Source organism: Pteropus medius, unplaced genomic scaffold (genome assembly GCF_902729225.1).
Source record: "Pteropus medius unplaced genomic scaffold, Ma_sr-lr_union100, whole genome shotgun sequence".
Taxonomy (NCBI): Eukaryota; Metazoa; Chordata; class Mammalia; order Chiroptera; family Pteropodidae; genus Pteropus; species Pteropus medius.
In genome coordinates this window covers 3,935,539-3,948,473 of record NW_024340849.1, presented here as the reverse complement: position 1 = coordinate 3,948,473, position 12,935 = coordinate 3,935,539, and the positions used below count along the sequence as shown (strand labels likewise).

General features: G+C 40.6%; 1 pseudogene; it reads left to right on the top strand.

Annotated features, from left to right (window-relative positions):
- Positions 1-367: 367 nt before the first annotated feature.
- Positions 368-486, top strand: LOC120591256 (uncharacterized; annotated as a pseudogene).
- Positions 487-12,935: the final 12,449 nt, after the last annotated feature.

Genomic DNA, 12,935 nt, shown 5'->3' with positions numbered 1-12,935 from the left:
TCTGTAGAAATAAAGATATGTGCATCAACTTCAAGTTATATTTTGTTCCACAGAAAACATAATACAGAAATCCTGTATTAATGAAATGAATGAGAACAGAAGTGATGTTAGAGATTATCGTTGATGAGTTACTACGGGAAATAAGTCAGTAGCTTGGACAAAATCGTCTCGCTGGCTCCCATGTATGAGAGCTCCTGGGATGGTGCTGATGGGACGCGGCGACAGCACCGGGGCGCATCCCTCCAGGCGCAGGCTCCCTGTGGAACCCCAACTTCCCAGCAACCTATTGGCTGGGAAGAACTCAAGCGCCTTTGTCTGAGTTTATTGTTATGAAGGAAAATATGAAGCAATTAAAATACAATGGCACGTCTCCGGCCATGCCGCCCTGAACACGCCCGACCTCGTCTGAGCTCGGAAGCTAAGCAGGGTTGGGCCTGGTTAGTACTTGGATGGGAGACCACCTAGGAAGACCGGGTGCTGTAGGTGTAAAAAATAAAAAATAAGGGATTGTAACCTGACGAGGTCCTTGCAATCTGTGAGGTCAACCAAGGGTTGCCAGACCTAAGAAAATAAAAAATTAAAAATTAAACAAAAATATGATGCCAAATAAGGAGCCAGGGTGACATCAGCCACAGGAGTCACTAGACGAGGACAAATCTCATGTCCAATCAGAAGCTCCTGGAAACAGGGCATAGACATACATTGAGGTTCTGACGTTCATGGGCTCGTCTTAGCGTCCAGTTGTGTAGAAGCTTCATCCTCGTGAAGACTCAGGTCTGCGTCCTGCAGAGAGGGACCTTGACACCTGAGCATGAAGCGTTTTATTTAATGTCGTAGAAGACTGGTAACGGCACACAGTACTCTCCTGGGGCTTCCCAAGACAGCAGAAGAGGAAAGGAAAGAGAATTTCTAACGGAGCTCAGGCAGCTGCGGGATCATGAGAGCTACCGTGTCACCAGGGGCGCGCAGCTTCATCCCGCTGTCACAGGCAGCGCTGGGCAAGGCGGGCACGGGACCCCTAACTCTGCGGCAGCTCCGCAATGCGGACTCTGGCACCGTAGGAAGGAACCGTTACTGTCTTAGTTTCTCTGTTTTTAGACTTTATTTTTTAGAGCAGTTATAGGCAAAGCTGAGCAGACAGTAGAGTCCCGGCCGCCCCTGGCATCCGCACAGGCATTGCATGTCCAGCATGCCCACCAGATGGCACCTTTGTTACAGATGATGGACCACATGGCACAGCATTATGATCCAAAGTCCACAGCTGACGTCAGGGTTCCCTCTCTCACCCATGGGTGCTGACCCCTGTACAATAGCAGGTACTCACTATGACAGCAGCGAGCAGCACGCGCCGGATTACTAAACAGAGGAACAAATTCCGCCTGCTAGCTTCAGCCCTTCCTTGTGCCAGTGGGCAGCAGGAAGCATAAAGCACATCTCCCTCTGCTCTTCCTTGTCCCAGTTGACACACCAAGTCTCTTCCCGAAGGCCCATGCCTGGCGGAGCAGGCATCTTTCCCCAGCTCCGAAGGCCGGCGTGAGAAAGCCCAGTCGCTCATAGATAAAATCCACGCCTTCGTCAGGAGCGAAGCTGGCGTTGTCTTTGCCCACTGCCTGTGCTCCATATCTGCCTTCCAGTTGTTTCAATTTTTTTGGCAACAACTGGGTGCTAATGAGTAAGTCTCCCATTAATTCCCAGCCATATCTTTATCATATCCAGCCTCAGGTTTACTAAGCACATTTATTCACGGAGCTCAGCATTTTTTGATCAACTCAGAATGGCAAAAGAATCGGAAGACATAGTCTCTGTTTTGGTAGATCTAATCTATTTCCCAGACCTAGAGCTTGGGGGTAATTAGACAAACATAATAGCATGTTAGTGGGCTGTCCTACAATTATTATTTCAGTGAACCAGTCAGCAACTCCCCGTTACTGAAAACCGTTCTTAGTCGAATCATTCTGATTACCACTCAAGCCATATGGTTACATATAAAAATGCACGTGCCTTGTCTCGACCCAGGACTCACCCATATCCAGTGATTTCAGGGAGCCTGTTTGAATGCAGAGTGGACTGCCAGCATCTCCAGCAGGCCAGCCTCTAGAGAGCGGCCACAGTAGTGCTTTTCTGAGTATTCTGCATCAGTGTATTTGTGAAAAGTATAGAAAAGGAACAGTCTTACGAGGCAGAGATTGGGTTGCACATAATAAGTCCATTCCAGTGTTCTAGTGCCCCAAAGTCTTTGGGTTCTTATAGCAAGAATTCTGAGTGTCATGGAAATAATTAGAACTCTCCCGATTACTTAATTTAGCACATAGAATGTGCAATCTTTAGTAAGTGTTCTTGCACTAATAAATTCAGAGCTTTCTATAATTACAGTCTCTCATCGATAAAAGTCTTTGAAAATGCCTCTCATGCTTGGGCGTAGCAGACCTAGGATTGTCCTCAGTTTCATTTCTCTGAGCCCTTTCATCTTCAATTTCACCATTTTCAATCTCCAGGCTCTGACTCGTTCATCATCAATGCACTAAATTTTTATAAGAGACCTTGCGAGACTGTGAATTGCACTGATATTGTATCTCAGCCACCTGCAAAATCAATAGTCGAGGGTTTTTTTTTTTTTTTTTAAGTATCTATGCCACAGGGCTGGAAGAGATATGAAATCATTTCAATGGTGATAGAAAAGCTCTTGGTTTTGGTCTATTACACGAGCTGGGGATTTAAGATTTTGAGGGTTTCATTCTCTTTCTTTTCTAAGCCGTCTAGTTGCGGTTAAATATGGCACCTCTACGCTTAACTACGGAATCTCCGCTTTAAGCCCTTGAACTCTTCAAGCCCTTTCCACTGGGTCTCTGTCAGTCTGGGTCCCAACAGAAAAGGTCACATTGGAAGGGGACAAAAAGGGAAAGTGTAACGTAGGGAGGATTTCAAAAGCTGTGAGCAGGGTTAATGATTTCGTCCCAAGGCCTGCAAGACCAGAAAGGCTGTTATTACCTGAACTGAATCAGATACACCCCGCACCCCCAAACGTATGGCCTTCCCAGAATCCATAATCCGAGCTTATTTGGAAATCAGACCATTGCAGAAGTAACCAATTAAGATGAAGTCAAACTGGAGTGGATGGGCTCTCATCCGGTGTGACTCACGTCCTCTTAAGGAGAGGAGAGGAGACGCAGAGACCCAAGGCTGACCACCGTGTGATGACCGAGGCGAAGCTGGAGCAATGAGTCAAGAATCCAAGGATTGCTAGCAACACTAGCAGGCAAGAGAAAGGCAGCTACGAGTCCCATGAAGGACAGCGGGACGTTTCTAACATCACAGAGAAGATATGACAACAGTTCACACTGATATGTATTTCCGGACACTGCTAGAAAGCAGCATGTGATTTATATGTCCAGAACACACTCTCTCTTCAATTCAATGACTAAGAATAAATATTCAAATCTTATGACACTGCACTGTCACATGACCTCATCTTCACTGTTTATACAATTTCCCAGCCATGTCAGGAATTGTTCAAAATTCTCCTCAGCCAAAGCGAACTGTGGCAAAAATACCTTTCAGTGTATTCTTTGGCCTAAGATCTTCAGTATAGTCCTATTTCGTGACATGTGAAAGCAATTAACAATGTGTCAGAATTTGTCATTTTATGATCTATGTTTGAAAAAAAAAATAAGTAGAAAAACACATATGATCAGACCAGAAAGCCATCGATTGCCTCACATGGCAAGAGAAAAGTCTGCAGAAGACTTATGAAATTTAGGAGCCTAATTCATATGAAAAAGCTATATATTATTTCAAGGAAGTGCTTAGCATCCGCCCAGATTCTAAGTCCTCAGGTGTGTCCACACTGAAGGTGGGCCCTCTCTCCCTGCCGAGGTTCCCTCCCGCCGTGGGGTGTTCCCACATGCCCGGTAGGCACAGGGCACGGCATCGGCGACGATGACACCATAAAGTAAATTTACATTGTCCTCAAGGCATTATCTACAGTAACCGCACATTCTATTCTTATTAGTGCATTATATCTTGATAAAGGATTTGTCTCAATAAGCCTGTAGCACTCACCAACTTACTCAAATTGATTATATATATCACAGTGTAAATGGCTTTCATCTGACCCATTTTAAATTCATTGCTTTATAATTTCTTTACGAGACAGGATTAGTAGGCGTAGACAAGAGAATTCTTTTCTATTACATTCCGATTTTTATATGTTGAAACATATTTTCCATGTGCCAAAGTCGATTAGGTCTATTTTTCACATCTAAGGAAATTACAAAGCAAAACAACAGAAACAACAACAACGTTAAAAGTTAAAATGTGGTAAATTAAATATATTTGCTGAATAATATAAGTGAATTTTTTCACAAAAGTAGTAATTACTAATCAAAGACCTAACTGGCAAAAATAATAATAAATAATAATGATGATGATGATGATGATGATGATGATGGCGCTTTGCCTTTTATAATTGCCTTTCTAGTGTATTTTGCCTTTAAAAATTTCTGCTCCAGTATATCTGCTGGTTGTCTTCTCTTTATCTAAAGTAATTATCATAAATCTTTCTAATGCATTTATAAATCTACCCCATAGTTTTTACTTCTTTGTTATTCTGCCTTTAGGTTGTCTTTTAAGACTGCAGGTTAATCCTCAGCCGTTACCCACACACAGCGTGTGTTTCCTCCAACGGGCCCCCTAATGCCCTTCCCTCTTTCCTGCAGGGACTGACAGATTAGTGAATTCACTATTTAAAAGACCAAAGTTCCTGACCCAGCCTTTTTTTGTTTTGAACGTGTCTCTAGTGTTTAGAGTGTTAGCTCCTCACTGTATTGATCGCGGAGGTGTGTATAAGCCCAGGCGACGGATGCTTAAGTAGTTAAAGCAGAAATGATGTTTGTGTCCAAAGCTCAGGGCGGACAGGGTGCTTCGTCTAGTTAAACAAGCGTAATGTTCTCTTCTAATAAACGCACCTTGTTTCAATGTCTGTTCTCAGTTTCTTGTTTTGCATTTATTTGTTGACATGAGTTATTCATAATTTTTTTTCTGAATTCCTCTTATTTCCCAGAATATGAGTTTTAGATGATCGAAATACCTGTTAGGAGCATATCTCTATCTTCTGGCTTTCCAGCAACTAATGACTGTAGGATCATGTCACGTGCCTTAACAGATTCGAATACCAGCAAGTTGTTCATTCATGTGTGTTTTGTACCGCAGTCACTCTTCTTGTTGTGATGCTATCTATGAGTTAACACAATGCCTCTGTGATCAGATAAAGTGAGGTGAATGACTTGGCATTGTGACATAGCCTGAGGCTCCTAGTGACCTTCTGACAATAATATGTCAGATGAAGGATCATCCTCTTAGGGTGAGGATGTCGATGGCTGGAGAAATTTAATTAATATGTTGGACCGGGCTTAGCTGAAACCGTGGCAAGCAAAACCATGGATAAGCAGAGACTCTTGTATATGCTTTTGTCTGTTATATGTTCTACACCCAGAAAGAATAAATGGGGAGGAGGGAGGAAGAAATGCACTCTGGTCAGATAGAACAGCTTATTTGAACTTCCTCTCATAGTGACTGAGTCCACAGCATGAGGAGATGACGCAAGATGGCCTTTGGGATGCAGGCAGGGGACAGGAAGTGTCGGGGCTGATGGCCTTGCTGCACATTTTCCTCTCTGTCTCAGAGTAACTGGAACACGGGTTTTCCCCCTTGACGGGACTCCCTAGGTCAGTGTGGAAAAGTTCGGAAGGAAACGAGGTGGTCGCTAATAAATGTACACAGCAGAAGAGGGGGCGTCAAGGCATTGGAAATGGAGACCAGAGCATATCTGGGAAACAGTTCAAAAGAGGAAATCGAACGCCTTTGCTCAAACGACTCGAAGCAATGGTGGTCTATTTGCCGCGACAACACTTCTGCTGGGCTTCTATGCACCATAAAAAGAAACAGATTCCAAGAGAATCATCTGAGTCAGAGGAAGGAAGAGCAGAGACGAGCCTGGGACATCTAGTTACACAGCACTCAGAGAAGGGCTCAAGAATTAAAGGGACACGTCCAAAGAGAAGATCGCTGGTCTGGGCGAGACAGTAGCCTGCAGCAAACTGAAGTCTCAGCGGGAACGATAGCGAAGCCAAGTCAAGCACACAGACCACCACCTGGTTCGACACATCAGAGGGAGGCTGAAGCCTGGTGGACAAGAGCGACTAAGAATGCAGACGTGTGGCACTCTGTTGAAGACCGCTTGGACAGATCTTAGCCAGTGGGTCAAACTGAACATCACAAATAGTGGAAAATCTGACACTATTGCCCCGCAAGGGGGTGCAGTAGGTCACACACAAAATCATCTATAAAATTCCCAATATCTTAATGAAGATATAATCGAGCCTCCGGGCTTCTTTCCAGTTCCCAGGAAATGCAGGATAGAGAAGGGAATTGAATATCAGGAGGAATCGAACACGCTGAGAGTGAGGAGTAGTCTGTAAAATAACTGTGGGTCTTTAAAAAGTCAATGTCATGTACAAGACATAGGCTTCTTCTAGTCTAAAAGAAAGTCAAGAGCTAGAACAATCATTACAAAGGTCGAACCTCAACTGGATCCTAAATTTAGATTTTACAATGCATGAGAGTATTCTTATAACAATTGGGTGGATTTGAATGGAGTCTCAATGCTAAATGACATTAAAATTATTATTTTTAAGCTTGATAAATGTACTGCAATTGATTGCTATTTTAAATAATTAAAGATCCAAGAATCCATAGCGTTACACAAAATATAGGATAAAATGAGGAAAACAGTGCAGACCATCTTTTGGGAAAACTGCTCTCGAATTGGTGTGGAAGGGAAGGGGAAACCCTGAATTTTGCAACTGCTCTTATCGTGGTTCCTTTAGGGAACTATTGTTAAATGGTGGTAATTGTCCTCATTCTTTCCAAAATGAATGCCAACAGTTGTGAAGCAATGTGATTTCTGCACTGTACTTTCAAGTGTACATCTTACTTAAGTGCATGTGTGTATGACAAAGAGGACAAATATTGCTAACTGTTGACAATTTTCTTTTATGTACGTGGTAATATTCTTTCAACATTTCTTTATGTTTGACAATTTATGTACGGGAAATTGAGACTGAGGGAGTTAATGGTATTTGTTAAAATTAAAAAAAAAAATTATTCATGTTGAAAAAGCACTGTAAAACCAAGCTGATTGGGACATAAAGATAATGCAATGTATTAACGTCCAACAGAAGATCTCTGGTCCAGGAAGGAAATGGGCAGATTAGATAGATGAAAGATACATGGATAGATGATAGGTTGATCAATGATGATAGATTAGATAGATAAATAGATGATAGACAGATGATAGATACATGGATAGATGATAGATTGATAGATGATGATACATTAGATAGATAAACAGATAGATGATAGATGATAGATATATGATAGACAGATTGATATAAATAGATGATAGAAAGATAAATGATAGATAGATATAGATAAGGTAGATGATAGATGATCAATAACTTTAAATATGTAAACCCACAACACATCAGTAGAATTGAAGAAGGAACTTTTCTATTTACTTAAGCACTTTGCATTTAATACCAAGTATTTAACGATCATGTCCAAATTGCATGATGCTGTGAACCTAGAATATTAATGGCATCTTATGGACTAATTTAGTATTTTTAATGAAATTGAAATATTTCATAATAGTTTAACCTATGAGAAAAACATTCCACAAAGAATATCCTTCAACAATAAATATTATTGTTTATAGGTTGTGAGTGGCAAAGTCATTTTTTTCCTAGACTTGCAAAGCTAATAAATGATTCGATTGTTTTTCTCCGAGAAGTGTGTTCGTTTAGGTAGCTTATTTTTTAGATTCGAAGGAGTGTAGAAATCACTGACTATCTTGGGGAACATTAATAAAATGTGGTGACAACAGCGTGGAGGGCTGGAATCTCTGTCACAGCAGGTCTGAGCTCTGTGCAGAGAATAATCAGGAGATGCCCAAAAAAGGATGTTGAACAGAGCTGAAGGAAAGGCAGATTTCTGTCATTTCTCAGTCCTCGGGGGCAGTTTTCCAAATGCAGCGGTTAAGCACGGCAAACGCAAATGCTATGGTGGGCAGAGCCTAAATTAATTCTGATTTTTGTGCGCAATGAGTAAATGCACATGGATTCTAAACCTCTCCAGCACAAGCATGCTGACACAGAAACAATTATTAATGTTCCCAAATTCGTAAACTTCTACCTCCTTCACATCCCATGTAAAATAATTATTCTAAATGCTTTAACTTCTTTGGGTACTTACTATTTACCTTATTTTGATAATTAATGCAATCAAACTATTCAAGTCGGATATATAAGGCATCTTAGATATTTTATTTATTAATCCTCATCTTGAATGAATCGGAAGAGAATTTAGAAATTTCTATAACTTTGTATCAAATAATCCAAGAAGATATTTGGAAATATATTTAATTTCATGGCAACCTTTTTAAAGGGGGTTACCTATCCAATTATTGCAATTCATAGAAAAAACTCTTATTTTAAATTATAATTAATAATAATTTCACTCAATGCTTGAAGAGCAACGTAACATATTATAAATAAATTGTACTATTTTTTTCCCAGGAATTTGATATTCTGGCTCTAGCCCAAGGACCAGATTTTTGTGTAACGCAGCCACAGGTTTAAATCTGTTTGTTGCTGTTTCCTTATCTCTGTGCGATGTAGCTATCTTCAAGGCTCCCTCCCCGTCGCAGATGTGGGAATACTTGAATTCGGTCTCTAATTGCCCAGATCGTCATAGGAGGTTTCTTACAGGTTTCATGGAGTCCTTGCATCTCGGTCCATGTTCGAAATCGCACTGGTCTGTCTCACCTGTGCAGGTTCCTGAATGTATGACTGTGTCCTCACTCTGTTACCCAGGAAATCGAAACACGGTCAGCATTTCTTACGGTCACATTTCTGAAGGCGTGATGGCTCACGGCTAGGAGCCTGTCCTTTCCGTCTCACCCTGCCCTCGTCTCCCCTCTGTGTCCTCCAATACCTTTTTGTCCCCGTGCTGTGTGACTCGCCAGCCATTCAGAAGCCCCTGAGAAATGTATTCCAGACTCAGACACCTTCTCTTAAGGGATGCACACTGACAGGCTAGCTCAGCACTCGACCCTGCTGGAGTTCTTGTAATGAAGTGCATTCTCTCCAAATTCTTACTTAAAGTAACTATTACCCACAAAGTGATTTGTATTAAAAATAAACATAATAATTAAAAAAAAAAAAAACTAAAAAAAAAAATTCTACGATGGTTCTTTTATTTTTCATTTTTCTGATACCACTTAGTATTTGTGAAGAATAAATTTAGATTCATTATTCTGTACAGTCCATAACAGAGATTCCAGAGACAAGCCTGAATGTGCCTACAGGGTTTGAGTCCAGCCACTAACTCGGTGGGCTTGGGAGAGGTCCTGTCTGTGGCTGAGGTTTTTCTTCTGTAAAATGTGGATAATAAAATCATATCTCACAGGGTGGCTGTCGGGATTGAGTTAGTTACAGCACCCACAGCACTTACAGAGGTGCCTGGAACATATCAAGCGTCAGAGAAGTGTTAAGTTTGACAGAGTAACAAACTAGCCCTCAGATACATTAAACTTTGTGGTTGGCAAGGTTATTGAATATGGCATGCTCCATAAAGTGCTGTTGCAATGCCCAGCCTCAGGTTTATATGTGTTTTCGTGCATCTGGTGAAGGTTTCTGTATTTTTTCCTTCTAGTAGAAATTAAAGAATGAACACGTTCCATTTACTTTCACTCTCTAGAATCTTATGACCATGTTATGCATAGAAACCACAGATGATCAGGAGTGAATGTGACTATGTTTATACCTCCCGTTTTCATAATTTTATTTCTTCCAACTCTTCATTGATATCTGAAGTCCAGATAGCTTCCGTAGAGTCTAGATTTTTACTTCCAGTTATCCAGCTGACAATTCCAAGTAACTAGCTCAAAGATAGCTTGAATTCGACATTTGCCACGCAGAACTAATGGTCCATTCTCTGCATAACTGCTCTATTTCCAGCCTTCTCTATTTCAGGGGACAATAACATCATCAGTGTCATTCTTCAAAGGGAAAGGAAGATGTCCTCTAGGATGGGGCCTTTTTCTCTTTCCCCAGTCTAGTCCGGCACCAAGTTTTGTCGTTGTTGTCTCCTGCTAATGATTATATCAGGAAAATGAGCATGAAACTGTTCAGGGTTATGAATAGTAATGATCTGGAACTTAAATTGTTAATTCAAATACCTATAATCATATTCATGTTTGATGCTGCATAAAAAACCATTATGTTGCTTTGAAATTTATTTTGCCAAAATATTCTGTTATATTCTTTCTATAAAATAATTTTTTTTTTTTAAAAAAAAGCTTTCCTTTTGGTCACACAAGTAATTTACATTTATTGTAAAAATATAATAAGTGGCATACAGTATTACTATAAAGAGTAAAATTATAATTATCTACTGGTCCAAAATGGATAGTTATTAAAATGTTAAAATTAAATTTTTAATAGTTAATAAAAGTTGAAGATACATCATTCAATTTTACAAACACACATATATTTACATATTTATAACTATTTAAATATGCCTACTTACACATAAAATTGCTATCAGGCGTGTGTGTGCACACACACATATCGTGAGAGTTTGTGCTCCAATAGAAATATAGGGTTATTTGAAAACAAGTACCAATGCCTTATATGAAATATAAGTGAATTTTAGTATTTTCTACTGTGTTTTAAAAGGATTATAGATTTATTTTTCTTCTGGTGCCGTATCTCCTGATAGTTATCACCTTTCCCAATATAATTATGAAACCTTACACCTGCTTGCATGGCCAGCCCAGTGAGAGTTACAACTATCATCAAATTGTCCCTAAAAATAGCTGGATGAGTTTAGGAGTAGGGCTATTTTAATTCCATGAGAGCGCATGGGGGAAAATCTTTCGGATAAATTAAAATTTTACTTCAAAAAAACACATTCGATGTCATTATGAAATGCTCAGATCGAATAGGTTGATATCACTCCATCCTTTGGAGAAAGTTAAGATAAATCGAAAATGGCTTAGTTGCTGCTGTGTTTGCACAGGGAAATGTCAGAGCCACGGGAAGTTAGAATTAATTCTATATTGTAGGTGACATGAGACAAAGGATTCTGATCCTCTACCCCAGATGTTGATTGTTGGAACTGTTCTCTTACATTCTCTCCTCTTGTGTACTTTGAGGGGGCAGGGGGAGCGGTAGGGCTGGAGGATGCTTCAAAATCTTTGACCACGTGGGAAGTTGGGTGATGAGCCTCTACCCTCTTTACTACCCACTTCCGGGAAGTTGTAGCTGACAAGAGCCTGTTATCAATAGCTCCCTTTATTCCGGGGAAGGTCATGTATGGCTTTTTTAGCTGCCTGTTCCCTTTCACAGTCAGGCGTGCAGGTCTCTTGTCTTGTGCACCTTCTCGTGGGCATCCGAAAGCAGGGTCCCGTGCCCACCCTGCTGAGTCCGCCATTCTCTCTGTTTAACCAGCACCTGGACAGGAGAGGCAAACCTTACATCCAGTTAGGGAATGGGGCTCAGTGTCGATTCTGCAGGCCTCGTTGTGCGTTCGTAGGCGTGTGTGGACTGTATCATTCCAAGCTTTAGACATAGGGGAAGAGAAAGAATAGCTTTTTGAAAAATTTTAAGCACATCTAGATTGAAAAAGAGCAGTGCCTTGTTAATTAAACGACTTGGTTTCTTCAGGGCATAACCCACTGACCAGCAGAGAACACAATTCCATCGCCTTTGACTGGAGCACTTATTTTTTTAACTCATTTCCCTTTCCCAATAGCAGTAAATTTACTGCCCCCAAATACTATAGATGTGAGATAAAATTTGGTAAATTTCAAGGAACTGGCATTAAGCGTTTTCTACTATCGAGATTTGAAGTAGAAGCAAAGACTGTTCATGAGGTTCCGATGGCTTCAGTCGGGCGGCCAATGCTCGTATGTTTTTATTTGCTTTCTGGACTTCAGGCATCTTTAGTGAAATAAAAATCAACGTCATTTTCTCACTTTTCCATACCTTGCGCAGCCCCTACCTGTGAAATGCCATTATTCCTAATATGTTAGCTTATGATCAAGAGTCAGAACATGAAGATACCCATATCTATCCCTGTAGATAATTCTGTAAAGTTTTGAGGACTCAGATTTGTATTTCCCATCGTTGTGGGTCTTTTGCTTTTGTTTTTGTTTTAGAAATGCAGCAATACAATTTCCTGACAATGTGGTTTCTGTTCCACCTTAAAACTTTCTTAGTGCACTTGGCCAAATGGAACCAGGCATCTCTCTTCTCTTTTGTTTGCTATGTCGCAAGGTGGGTACCCACCTCAGATTTCCACTTGTGAATCTGCTAGAGACAGTCAGCAAGTCACTAGTGTAGATCCCGCTGGAATTATGATTCTCACAGGTTTGAAACTTCTGTAGGAAAATAAAAACGCAGCCGAGGCTTTTCTGTAACGGTCAAGAGACATTTGTCTCATCTCTCTATGTAATCTCTCCCAGTGTTCAATAGTTTTAATTTTGAGTAAATATTTCCTTATTTCTTACAGAAATTCTTAACGTTAGAGGTTAAGTATATTGTTTTTGCTTTCAGTTCTTAGTCAAAATGTAACACTGATTCTGACCACATCTTAACCCATGTTGGAAGTTTTTTATAAATAGTAGACTAAAGGAGGCAAAAATGAGCTTAATTTACAGATGGTTCTCCACGGACCAACAACACGTGTTGGCTGCCGCACGGTAGGCTACCCTGGAGGACAGTAGGGAAGAAAAGTTCTCTTTAATTTGGCAAGGTTTCAAGTAGTGTATCTTTTTTCAAACTTCATAGGAGAGAGGGACCACCATCTACCTTTTT